Source organism: Crinia signifera, chromosome 3, assembly GCF_055691185.1.
Source record: "Crinia signifera chromosome 3, ASM5569118v1, whole genome shotgun sequence".
Lineage (NCBI taxonomy): Eukaryota > Metazoa > Chordata > Amphibia > Anura > Myobatrachidae > Crinia > Crinia signifera.
Window position 1 is genome coordinate 108,242,642 of NC_139219.1, and position 13,384 is coordinate 108,256,025.

Sequence of the window (13,384 nt, forward strand, 5' to 3'; positions counted from 1 at the left end):
AGAACCGGTCTACCACCACCCAGATGGTATTACATTCTTGAGACTTTGGGAGTTCAGAAATAAAGTCCATGGAAATGTGCGTCCAGGGACGCGTGGGAATGGGCAATGGAAGGAGAGTACCTGCAGGGGACTGACGATGGACTTTATGTTGGGCACAGGTAGGACATGAGGCCACGAAATCCTGGACATCCTTTTTCATGTGAGGCCACCAATATGACCGGCGAAGAATTTCCAGGGTTTTGTGAACACCTGGGTGACCGGAGAAGGGCGAGGCGTGAGCCCAAGACAAGATTTTGGGCTGAAGCTCAGGTAAAACTAGCATCTTTCCTCGAGGTGGCACAGGTGACACATGGGTGGCCGCAAAAGCCGTAGGAGCACTGTGTCATCTTCCATAGAGCGGGACAGTGCATCGGCTTTTATATTCTGGGACCCAGGACGATAGAAAATTTTAAAACTAAATCGTGAGAAGAATAAGGACCAGCGAGCTTGGCGGGAATTAAGACACTGGGCGGTCTGGACGTACAGTAAGTTCTTGTGATCTGTGAAGATGGACACGGGAAACTTGGCCCCTTCTAACAGATATCGCCATTCTTCCAGTGCAAGTTTAATTGCCAACAACTCCTGATCGCCAATGGAATAGATTTTCTCGGCAGGGAGGAATTTCCGGGAGAAAAACCCACAGGGGTGCTGTTTGCCATCGTCTGTGACTTGAGAGAGCACAGCCCCAACACCCACATTAGAGGCGTCGACTTCCAAGAGGAAAGGTTTGTCTGTATCTGGCTGCCGGAGAATGGGTGCAGAAATGAAGGCTTGTTTTAGCAGGTGGAATGCGGACAAGGCTTCTTCGGACCAGACAGCTGGATTGGCACCTTTTTGGGTGAGGGCTGTGATGGGGGCGATGAGAGTGGAGAATCCTTTGACAAATTTTCTGTAGTAGTTGGCAAAGCCAATAAAACGCTGGACTGCTTTGAGAGTGGTTGGTTGGGACCAACTATCGATGGCTTCGAGTTTTGCGGGATCCATTCGCAACTCTGAGCCGGATACGATATACCCTAGGAAGGGTATCTGGGGAACTTCGAATGTGCACTTGGAGAGTTTACCGTACAATTTATTAGCACGTAAACGGGACAGCACTTCTTTGACTTGAGACCGATGAGACTGGAGATCTGAGGAAAAAATCAAAATATCATCGAGATATACAACAAGATATTTGTATAGGACATCTCTGAAAATTTCATTGACGAATTCTTGAAAGACAGCAGGTGCATTACTGAGACCGAAGGGCATCACTAGATACTCGTAATGCCCATCTCTAGTGTTGAAGGCAGTCTTCCATTCGTCGCCTTGGCGAATTCTGATTAGGTTATACGCCCCTCGGAGGTCAAGCTTGGTAAAAATTTTTGCCCCTTTGATACGATCAAATAGTTCAGTGATCAAGGGAAGAGGATAACTGTTCTTGATGGTTATCTCATTGAGGCCTCTATAATCTATGCATGGGCGTAACCCTCCATCTTTTTTTTTCACGAAAAAGAATCCTGCACCAGCAGGGGAGGTAGAGGGTCGGATGAACCCTTTCTGGAGATTTTCTTGAATGTATTCAGACATCGCTTTGGTCTCAGGGATTGACAGGGGGTAGGTACGCCCCTTAGGAGGGGACTTCCCAGGGAGGAGATTGATGGGACAATCCCATCGGCGGTGTGGAGGCAGAACATCAGCGGCTTGTTCACTGAAGACATCGCTGAAAGAATAATATGCTGATGGAAGACCTGGAAGGCTTTTGACTGTGGAAGATCGGACTGGAGTTACTTCAGTCAAGCAATGTCTCTGGCAATAATCGCTCCATTCCACAATTTGGAGAGATCTCCAATCGATACGAGGGTTGTGGAGTTGTAGCCATGGTAATCCTAACACAAGATCATAAGAAGATTTAGGAATGACCAGGAAGTCCATACATTCTTGATGAAGTACCCCTACGTGGAATGAGACAGGGACTGTCCGATACACAATATCACTTCCGCGGATCCTGCTTCCATCCACCGCTGTGAGGTAGTGAGGCTGGGGAAGAGGCAGGATTGGGATTTTGCACTTCTTTACCAGCTCGGCTGAGATAAAGTTCCCTGCAGCCCCGGAGTCTGCCAGGGCTGAAACTTTCAGGGTACCCACAGGGGACACAAGGGCAACAGGTAGAATTAAGTCATTGGTGGGAGGAGCTTTACTGAGACAACCTAACCTGACTCCCCCACTGCAGGTTAGGACTTGGCGTTTCCCGGACGCTCGGGACAGGACCCAATGAAGTGACCGGGGGCGGCACAGTAGATACATAATTTTTCTCTTTGTCTCCTGGACCGTTCATCTGTAGATAACCTAGATCTACCTATTTGCATAGGTTCTTCTGTGGAGGTTGTCGCAGGACGGTGCTGAGACGGAGGCGGGACTCGGGGAACTACTTTCTTTAATTTTTCTAAACCTCGCTCTCTTAGGCGCAGGTCTATTTTAACACACAAGGAGATTAAATCTTCCAGCTGCTCGGGGAGATCTCGGGTGGCAAGTTCGTCTTTGATGCGCTCTGAGACGCCCAACCAGAAGGCGGCTGTTAGCGCCTCATTGTTCCATTTGAGCTCGGAGGCAAGGGTCTGAAACTGAACCACGAATTGACCCATGGAACGAGAGCCCTGTTTGATACGGAGAATTTCTGTAGAGGCTGACACAGGCCTTCCTGGCTCATCGAATATCCGTCGGAAGATAGAGACGAATCTCTCATAATCGGTGAGAATTGGATCAGATCTTTCCCAGAGGGGTGATATCCAATCTAGGGCAGAACCTGACAGCAAGGAGACAATATATGCTATCTTGGTTCTGGCAGTCGGAAAGTTCTGTGGTAAAAGTTCAAAGTGAATGTCACATTGGTTTAGAAAGCCTCTACAGGCCTTGGGATTGCCATCATATTTATTAGGAGTAGGCAGCTGAAGACGAGGGAAATATGTAGAAGCATGAGTGGCAGGCTGATTAGATACTGGTGGCGGAGGTGGCCGGAGGGACTGCTGGAGAGAATCCAGACGAGTGGACACATCCTGGAGGTATGTAATCACCTGCTGCTGCGTCGCTTCTTGCGTCTCTACACGCGAGGTGACATCTTGAAGCGCCGCTGGCCCCACACTATGGTCGCGTGCCGAGTCCATCGGTCTTGAACAATCTGTCACGGCCTGGACTGTCTGTGTTCCCGGCACTGACCTGGGTGCGCCAGTGGAGGGCGCAGGGAACTGGAAGCGAGGAGGCTTGAGATAGCTGGAGCTCATGCACAGAGACAGGAGAGAGCTGAACTGCCGGGGACACAGAGGATTGGCTGAGACCTAAGGTAGAGGCGCGGGGTCTAAGCCGACAGTGGTATTCACCAGGGACCCCCGCAAGGGGATATGGACTTAGCTGCAACTGCCGACCAGGTCGCGGCCCTCTGCCCAGGTTCCCCTGTGACTTTAGCAGAGTTTGGATAACAAGAGTCTTTAATGGGGTACGAAAACCATCGATGGTGATCGATGGCACTGAATGCTATACAGCAACACGGAGGGTTCTTGAGAGTAGTGGGATGCGGCCTGGAAGCCGGGGATGACGTGAAGGTAACACAGGGGGACACTGGAGACAATGAGAAATACCGGAGCGGCTAGGGAGCCGATACTTGAGATCACTGGGGATCGCTGGAGCGGCTAGGGAGCCGGTACTTGAGATCACTGAGGATCGCTGGAGCGGCTAAGGAGCCGGTACTTGAGATCACTGGGGATCGCTGGAGCGGCTAAGGAGCCAGTACTTGAGATCACTGGGGATCGCTGGAGCGGCTAAGGAGCCGGTACTTGAGATCACTGGGGATCGCTGGAATCACTGGGGCGGCTAGGGAGCCGATACTGGGGATCACTGGAGCGGCCTGAGAGCCGAGAGGAGACGGGCACGGAACCCACGGATAACCGGACACTGAGCAAGTAACCTGGGCTGCACGAGAAGACAGGATCACACGGCAGATGGAAACACGTGGAGACTTCTGGCAGGAGTAGAATGACCAGGACGCTGAGAGTAACACAGGTGACAGCGGACTCAGGAAAACCGGACCTCTGGAGCACGTGGGGAGTCTTGACAGGAGCTTAACGCTGGAGAACTCACAGGTAAACTGACGAGTTGTTCAAGACAAGGAGGAGACTGTGAGCTGGGTATTTATCCCTCCAGGTGATTAGGGAATCAGACGCAGGTGATGGAATTAGCCGCAGCAGCAGCAGCACACAGACCAGGAAGTAAGATGGAGTTTACCTGGATCATGTGACCCGCAACTTGATCAGGGAATACACCTGGAGCTTACAGTGACGCAGGGGTGACTTGGGAGCAAAAGACATCACGCCAGGGATTGCCGACTGTGCCGGCAGCTGACCTACGGAGGACACTACCCCAGCGTGCCGGTAAGGGGCGCATGCGAGCAGTGCGGGAACCGGGGTTCATGACACTTGGGAGTTTTATTTCTATTAACTAAGCTGGCCAGGCTTTGTTACAGTGTTGTAGCATCAAGGCAAGGCAACACTTGCTCTTCAATCTACACTATTAAACCAAAGCAAAGTTTCCACATTCAGTAGATCCTGATATTCCTGCATGGTTTCACCCACTGATGTACACCTGAAACAGCGATATATTTTGTTAAAGAGTGCCTGGCTCTTTGCATTTTGGTGGTGCAGGTATAGAATTTAACATACAATGATTTAGTGGTAGAATCTTGTGGTTTAGTGGTAGAATTCTCGCCTGCCATGAGGGAGGCATGGATCTAAAAAGGGAATAAACACCACCCAATGTTGTGCTCAAAGCAAATGACTCTTAGATTTGGAGTCTTATTCGCTATTGACTCAGATAGCTAGGCTTTTTTACAGTGTTATGGCATCATGGCAAGGCAAGGATTGCCCTTCAATCTATAAAACCAAAGCAAGGTTTCCACATTTAGTAGATCCTGAGATTCCTGCTTGGTTTCACACACTGATGTACACCGCTTTTAAGTTTCAAATAAAACACGTTTGGTTGTGTAGTGACAGAGATCTCGCCTGTAGAATTCTGGGAAAAAACACCGCCCAACGTGGGGCTCGAACCCACGACACTGAGATTAAGAGTCTCATGCTCTACCGACTGAGCTAGCCAGGCTTGGTTACTGTGGTGTGACAAAAAGGCCACTCAAGCCAAGGAGTGCAATACAAGCTATTAAAGTAGATCTAGGCTACCACATTCAGTACACTGAGATTCATGCTTGGTTTCACACATTGATAAAGATGTGTAAGTAACCATGGTGTAAAATGTGAAGCATTGGTTGTTCAGCGGTAGAATTCTCGCCTGCCACGCGGGAGGCCTGGGGTTCGATTCCCGGCCAATGCAGTACTCAAGTTTAACTGAAATTATGGTATATTTTGTTAAAGAGTGGCTGGCTCTTTGCATTTTGGTGGTGCAGGTATAGAATTCCACATACAATAAATTAATGGTAGAATCTTGTGGTTTAGTGGTAGAATTCACACCTGCCAAGAGAGAGGTCTGGATCTGAAAAGGGAATAAACACCAAACAAATGTTGTACTAAAAGCATATGACTCTTAGCTTGGGAGTTTTATTTCTATTGACTTAGCTGTCCAGGCTTTGTTACAGTGTTGTAGCATCAAGGCAAGGCAACGCTTGCTCTTCAATCTACACTATTAAACCAAAGCAAAGTTTCCACATTCAGTAGATCCTAATATTCCTGCATGGTTTCACCCACTGATGTACACCTGAAACAGCGATATATTTTGTTAAAGAGTGCCTGGCTCTTTGCATTTTGGTGGTGCAGGTATTGAATTCAACATACAATGATTTAGTGGTAGAATCTTGTGGTTTTGTGGTAGAATTCTCGCCTGCCATGAGGGAGGCATGGATCTGAAAAGGGAATAAACACCACCCAATGTTGTGCTCAAAGCAAATGACTCTTAGATTTGGAGTCTTATTCGCTATTGACTCAGATAGCTAGGCTTTTTTACAGTGTTATGGCATCATGGCAAGGCAAGGATTGCCCTTCAATCTATAAAACCAAAGCAAGGTTTCCACATTTAGTAGATCCTGAGATTCCTGCTTGGTTTCACTCACTGATGTACACCTCTTTTAAGTTTCAAATAAAACACATTTGGTTGTATAGTGACAGAGACCTCACCTCTAGAATTCTGGGAAAAAACACCGCCCAACGTGGGGCTCGAACCCACGACACTGAGATTAAGAGTCTCATGCTCTACCGACTGAGCTAGCCAGGCTTGGTTACTGTGGTGTGACAAAAAGGCCACTCAAGCCAAGGAGTGCCCTACAAGCTATTAAAGTAGATCTAGGCTACCACATTCAGTACACTGAGAATCATGCTTGGTTTCACATCTTGATAAAGATGTGTAAGTAACCAAGGTGTAAAATGTGAAGCATTGGTTGTTCAGTGGTAGAATTCTCGCCTGCCACGCGGGAGGCCCGGGGTTTGATTCCCGGCCAATGCAGTACTCAAGTTTTACTGAAATGATGGTATATTTTGTTAAAGAGTGTCTGGCTCTTTGCATTTTGGTGGTGCAGGTATAGAATTCCCCATACAATAAATTAATGGTAGAATATTGTGGTTTAGTGGTAGAATACCCACCTGCCAAGAGAGAGGTCTGGATCTGAAAAGGGAATAAACACCAAACAAATGTTGTACTAAAAGCATATGACTCTTAGCTTGGGAGTTTTATTTCTATTAACTAAGCTAGCCAGGCTTTGTTACAGTGTTGTAGCATCAAGGCAAGGCAACACTTGTTCTTCAATGTACACTATTAAACCAAAGCAAAGTTTCCACATTCAGTAGATCCTGATATTCCTGCATGGTTTCACCCACTGATGTACACCTGAAACAGCGATATATTTTGTTAAAGAGTGCCTGGCTCTTTGCATTTTGGTGGTGCAGGTATAGAATTCAACATACAATGATTTAGTGGTAGAATTTTGTGGTTTAGTGGTAGAATTCTCGCCTGCCATGAGGGAGGCATGGATCTGAAAAGGGAATAAACCCCACCCAATGTTGTGTGTCAATGTAGATCTAGGCTACCACATTCAGTACACTGAGATGCATGCTTGGTTTCACACATTGAGAAAAATGTGTAAGTTACTGTGAAGTAAAATGTGAAGCATTGGTTGTTCAGTGGTAGAATTTTCGCCTGCCACGCGGGATACCCGGGGTTCGATTCCCGGCCAATGCAGTACTCAAGTTTTACTGAAATTATGGTATATTTTGTTAAAGAGTGGCTGGCTCTTTGCATTTTGGTGGTGCAGGTATAGAATTCCACATACAATAAATTAGTCTAAGAATCTTGTGGTTTAGTGGTAGAATTCCCACCTGCCAAGAGAGAGGTCTGGATCTGAAAAGGGAATAAACACCAAACAAATGTTGTACTGAAAGCATATGACTCTTAGCTTGGGAGTTTTATTTCTATTGACTAAGCTGGCCAGGCTTTGTTACAGTGTTGTGGCATCAAGGCAAGGCAAGGCTTGCCCTTCAATCTACACTATTAAACCAAAGCAAAGTTTTCACATTCAGTAGATCCTGATATTCCTGCATGGTTTCACCCACTGATGTACACCTGAAACAGCGATATATTTTGTTAAAGAGTGCCTGGCTCTTTGCATTTTGGTGGTGCAGGTATAGAATTCAACATACAATGATTTAGTGGTAGAATCTTTTGGTTTAGTGGTAGAATTCTCGCCTGCCATGAGGGAGGCATGGATCTGAAAAGGGAATAAACACCACCCAATGTTGTGCTCAAAGCAAATGACTCTTAGATTTGGAGTCTTATTCGCTATTGACTCAGATAGCTAGGCTTTTTTACAGTGTTATGGCATCATGGCAAGGCAAGGATTGCCCTTCAATCTATAAAACCAAAGCAAGGTTTCCACATTTAGTAGATCCTGAGATTCCTGCTTGGTTTCACACACTGATGTACACCTCTTTTAAGTTTCAAATAAAACACGTTTGGTTGTGTAGTGACAGAGATCTCGCCTGTAGAATTCTGGGAAAAAACACCGCCCAACGTGAGGCTCGAACCCACGACCCTGAGATTAAGAGTCTCATGCTCTACCGATTGAGCTAGCCAGGCTTGGTTACTGTGATTTGACAAAAAGGCCACTCAAGCCAAGGAGTGCAATACAAGCTATTAAAGTAGATCAAGGCTACCACATTCAGTACACTGAGATGCATGCTTGGTTTCACACATTGAGGAAAATGTGTAAGTAACCGTGAAGTAAAATGTGAAGCATTGGTTATTCAGTGGTAGAGTTCTTGCCTGCCACGCGGGAGGCCCGGGTTCGATTCCCGGCCAATGAAATACTCAAGTTTTACTGAAATTATGGTATATTTTGTTAAAGAGTGGCTGGCTCTTTGCATTTTGGTGGTGCAGGTATAGAATTCCACATACAATAAATTAATGGTAGAATCTTGTGGTTTAGTGGTAGAATTCCCACCTGCCAAGAGAGAGGTCTGGATCTGAAAAGGGAATAAACACCAAACAAATGTTGTACTAAAAGCATATGACTTTTAGCTTGGGAGTTTTATTTCTATTGACTAAGCTGGCCAGGCTTTGTTACAGTGTTGTAGCATCAAGGCAAGGCAACGCTTGCTCTTCAATCTACACTATTAAACCAAAGCAAAGTTTCCACATTCAGTAGATCCTGATATTCCTGCATGGTTTCACCCACTGATGTACACCTGAAACAGCGATATATTTTGTTAAAGAGTGCCTGGCTCTTTGCATTTTGGTGGTGCAGGTATAGAATTCAACATACAATGATTTAGTGGTAGAATCTTGTGGTTTTGTGGTAGAATTCTCGCCTGCCATGAGGGAGGCATGGATCTGAAAAGGGAATAAACACCACCCAATGTTGTGCTCAAAGCAAATGACTCTTAGATTTGGAGTCTTATTTGCTATTGACTCAGATAGCTAGGCTTTTTTACAGTGTTATGGCATCATGGCAAGGCAAGGATTGCCCTTGAATCTATAAAACCAAAGCAAGGTTTCCACATTTAGTAGATCCTGAGATTCCTGCTTGGTTTCACACACTGATGTACACCTCTTTTAAGTTTCAAATAAAACACGTTTGGTTGTGTAGTGACAGAGACCTCACCTCTAGAATTCTGGGAAAAAACACCGCCCAACGTGGGGCTCAAACCCACAACCCTGAGATTAAGAGTCTCATGCTCTACCGACTGAGCTAGCCAGGCTTGGTTACTGTGGTGTGACAAAAAGGCCACTCAAGCCAAGGAGTGCCCTACAAGCTATTAAAGTAGATCAAGGCTACCACATTCAGTACACTGAGATTCATGCTTGGTTTCACACATTGATAAAGATGTGTAAGTAACCATGGTGTAAAATGTGAAGCATTGGTTGTTCAGTGGTAGAATTCTCGCCTGCCACGCGGGAGGCCCGGGGTTCGATTCCCGGCCAATGCAGTACTCAAGTTTTACTGAAATTATGTTATATTTTGTTAAAGAGTGGCTGGCTCTTTTCATTTTGGTAGTGCAGGTATAGAATTCCACATACAATAAATTAATGGTAGAATCTTGTGGTTTAGTGGTAGAATTCCCACCTGCCAAGAGAGAGGTCTGGATCTGAAAAGGGAATAAACACCAAACAAGACTTCCGGTTCCGGCGAGCACATGAGCGGCGGCTAGGAGGATTGGCTCCGCTGCAGGTTCGCCCATCTAACCCTTTTAAAAGGCATTGCGCCTCTAACAAACGGCTCACCACACATCCGAAGCACTGCTAATCACTAGCGGTGCATGGAAAAGTACCTAACTGCGATGCCTGGCAACAACAAGCGGAGGGGAAAGGAGGGAGACCGGAGGAGAAGGGAAAGTAAAATGGCGCCGCACACCGCGTCCAGCGTGTCGCTACCCGCCTCACCCCAGCACAGCACTTACGCTTCAGAGGAGGAAGACGATGGGAACATCGGAGACCTGCAGGTAAAACAGGCTGACCCTGACACACAACAAGAGCCCCACAGAGACTGCCCTGCCCCAGACCCCCAAACACCAGTTACATATGGGGATCTCATAGTGGCGATGCGCGCTGCAATGCTACCCCTCATGAAGGAGCAAACTGCCAATATCAACAGGCAGATAGCTCAACTACAACACCGGGTACTGGAAACAGAGCACAAAGTGGGAGAAACATTCGCAGCTGTGACGGAGATCCAGCTGGTTACTGAGGATCACACTAAGGTGATACACCAATTACAGAATAAAATCCAGGACCTGGAAAACAGGTCCAGGAGAAATAATCTAAGAGTGATTGGACTGCCAGAAAGTGTGAAGGGTCAGGCACTGTACGATTTTATCAGACTGACTTTGCCAGGTCTACTAAATGTGCAGGACAGATGCAATGACTTAGTCATTGAACGTGCACACAGGCTAGGTCCACAAAGGACACAAGAGGGCGCCAGACCCCGTGCAATAATATTCAAGACTCTGAATTACCTCCATAAGGAATTAATATGGGTGGCGTCTCGCAAAATTAAACTATATCCTGGGAAGGGCATAAGATTCTCATCTTTCAGGACTATTCAGCTGAACTTACAAAGGCAAGAAAGGACTTCTCTCCTATCTGCGCTGGTCTTATTCGTGATGGAAGAAAGTTCGCTCTCCTATACCCTGCCAGACTGCGGATATTTGATGGATCATCTTTTAAGGACTTCCTCTCTCCACGAGATGCAGAAGCCTACCTACAAGAAATCCAGGCAGCGGGCACCGCCCACACCCACATGTCAGACTGTGATTGAATATGAATGCCCCCAACACTCGCACAAACCTATTGCAGATCATTGCTAATCACTGCGACTACTCTACAGAGACTGGTGATGATGTTTCTATCCCGTCTCCCCCCCCCCCCCCCCCCGCTAGCGTCCACATCTTCAAATATGCTCTCGCAGTTATTTTGTTTCCCCCCCCCATACCTAAGATCTTCAAGCAAGATGTTAACTCAGCAATAGATGATGTCCCCAAGGGCTCACAGATCACGACTCTCGTACCGGGGGTACCTTAACCAAGCTGAGGACGTCAGGTGACAAGTATCATATACAGAGACTATCACATCTCTCATTTTCTCACCACTCCCTCCCCCCCTCCCAATCCCCCCAAGCCCCCCCCCCCCCCCCCCCCCCCTGATCAATTTTTGTTTTTCCCCTTTGCCCGTTAACACGGACAGGGGAAAACATAAAGCTCATAGAAAGACTAAAACTAAATATTGATCAATGCTGAAGTTATTAGATAAGCCGTTTAAAAATTGTAAATATAGATTTCCAGTTAGAAGATGGGCGACCGGCCATTGGAGTCTATAGCCTCATCTTGTTGGTAGGCAATGTATTGCATTTTCTTTCATTTACTACGGAAGTTATATCCATATTTTTGTTGTATGTATGTTATGTTTCCCCCCCTCTTTGACCCCTTTTCCTTCTGCCTTACCTCACCCCTTTACCCTACCTCCACCACACGTCCCCTTGTCACATATAATATACCTGCTAGCGAGCAAGGGAAAAGGTATCCTTCAAAACCAATAGCATGTGGAATTATTTGATATGTTTGGAAAATCTTGATGTCTCTTAGAATAGGCACATGGAATATTGGGGGAATAAACTCCCCCAAGAAGCGGAAAAATGTGTTAATATATGTAAAGAAGCTAAGATTAGATGTGGTTATGCTGCAAGAGACACATCTCACAGCATCGGAGACCATGAAATTGGGTACCATGGGTTGGAAAATGGTGGCATCTGCCCCATACACCTCTAAGGCCAGAGGTCTGGCCATACTGACCAGATCACATCTGCCCATTGTGGTCTCCGATGTTGTCACAGATGCAGAGGGTCGCTACTTGATGTGCCAGATGAGCTATGAGAATCAAACGTATACTGTAATGACTGTGTATGCACCAAATAAGTACTCTAAGCCATTTTTCCTGAAAATTATATCTCTGCTCACCCCATATATGTCCAATCCCATTATACTGGGCGGTGACTTTAACCTTATCAGTTCCCCAACGTTAGACAGACAGATACCAAATGCAAATAGGAAAAATCTCCCCAAGTTCGGCATACAGGCCCTAACATCACAGCTACAACTATTAGATACTTGGAGAGTATTACATCCAATTGAAAAGGATTATACATGCTTAGCAGCAGCAACTAACCAACTATCAAGAATAGATTATATGTTTGCATCTATCCCCATGCTTCCTAAGATAGAGGATGTGCACATTGAGCCCATCACAATATCGGACCATGCAGTAGTATGGATCCAAATTAAACTCCAGAAAGAACCATCCTCTTACATTTCATGGCGATGCCCATCTTCTATCACCACATCACACAAACTTAGAAAAAAAATATTAGACTCATGGGAAAACTATCACTCTAATAACAGCCCTACACTAATCACAAATCCAGTATTATACTGGCAAGCCTCAAAAGCCACGATTCGTGGAGAAATTATCTCCTTTTCATCCTCCCAAAAACGAAACACCACTAAGGAATACATTAAGGCACAGCAAACGCTTACAGAATCTTTCCAAGACTTCAAAACCCATCCCTCCCCCCAAACGAGATCCACCTATACCGCAGCTAAAACACAATACGAAGCTATTATATCAAAAATGGAGGCATGGTACTCATTTAATAAGGACTTTAAATTCCACAAGTTTGGAAACAAGTCCGGGAAATTACTTTCAAACCTACTACAGGGCCAGAGAACTCCCGCTACAATACATCCACTCCAAAACCCAGACGGCTCCCTCACAAAATCCAACGCAGAAATAGCCACTATCCTAAATAAATTTTATAGTTCATTATATTCACTACCACCCTCTGATAAAGTGCAAGAGGCTAACTTCTGGGACAATCTCCCTCTCCCCCAATTGACATTAGAGCAAACCGAACACTTAATCAAAGATATATCCCTTCAGGAAGTAAACACCGCTATATCCAGTTTAAAACCAAATAAAGCCCCAGGCCCCGACGGGCTCACGACTGAATATTACAAGGTACTCCAGAACAAGATCGCCCCCTGTTTAGTACAAGTTTTTAATAAATTACTGCAGAGCCCCAAGGTCCCTCCTGAATTTAATCTGGCTAACATAAGAGTCCTACCAAAACCCGGCAGAAACCTTTCAGACCCGGCATCATACCGCCCAATATCCCTGCTTAATCTAGACTACAAAATATTGACGAAGATCCTAGCGGAAAGGTTGAAGCCACTGGTCCCATCACTGGTCCACGAAAATCAAACAGGCTTTGTGGCAGGCAGACAGCCAGTTACAAACATTAGAAGGGTGTTGTCGGTGGTTTGCAGTTCCCAGT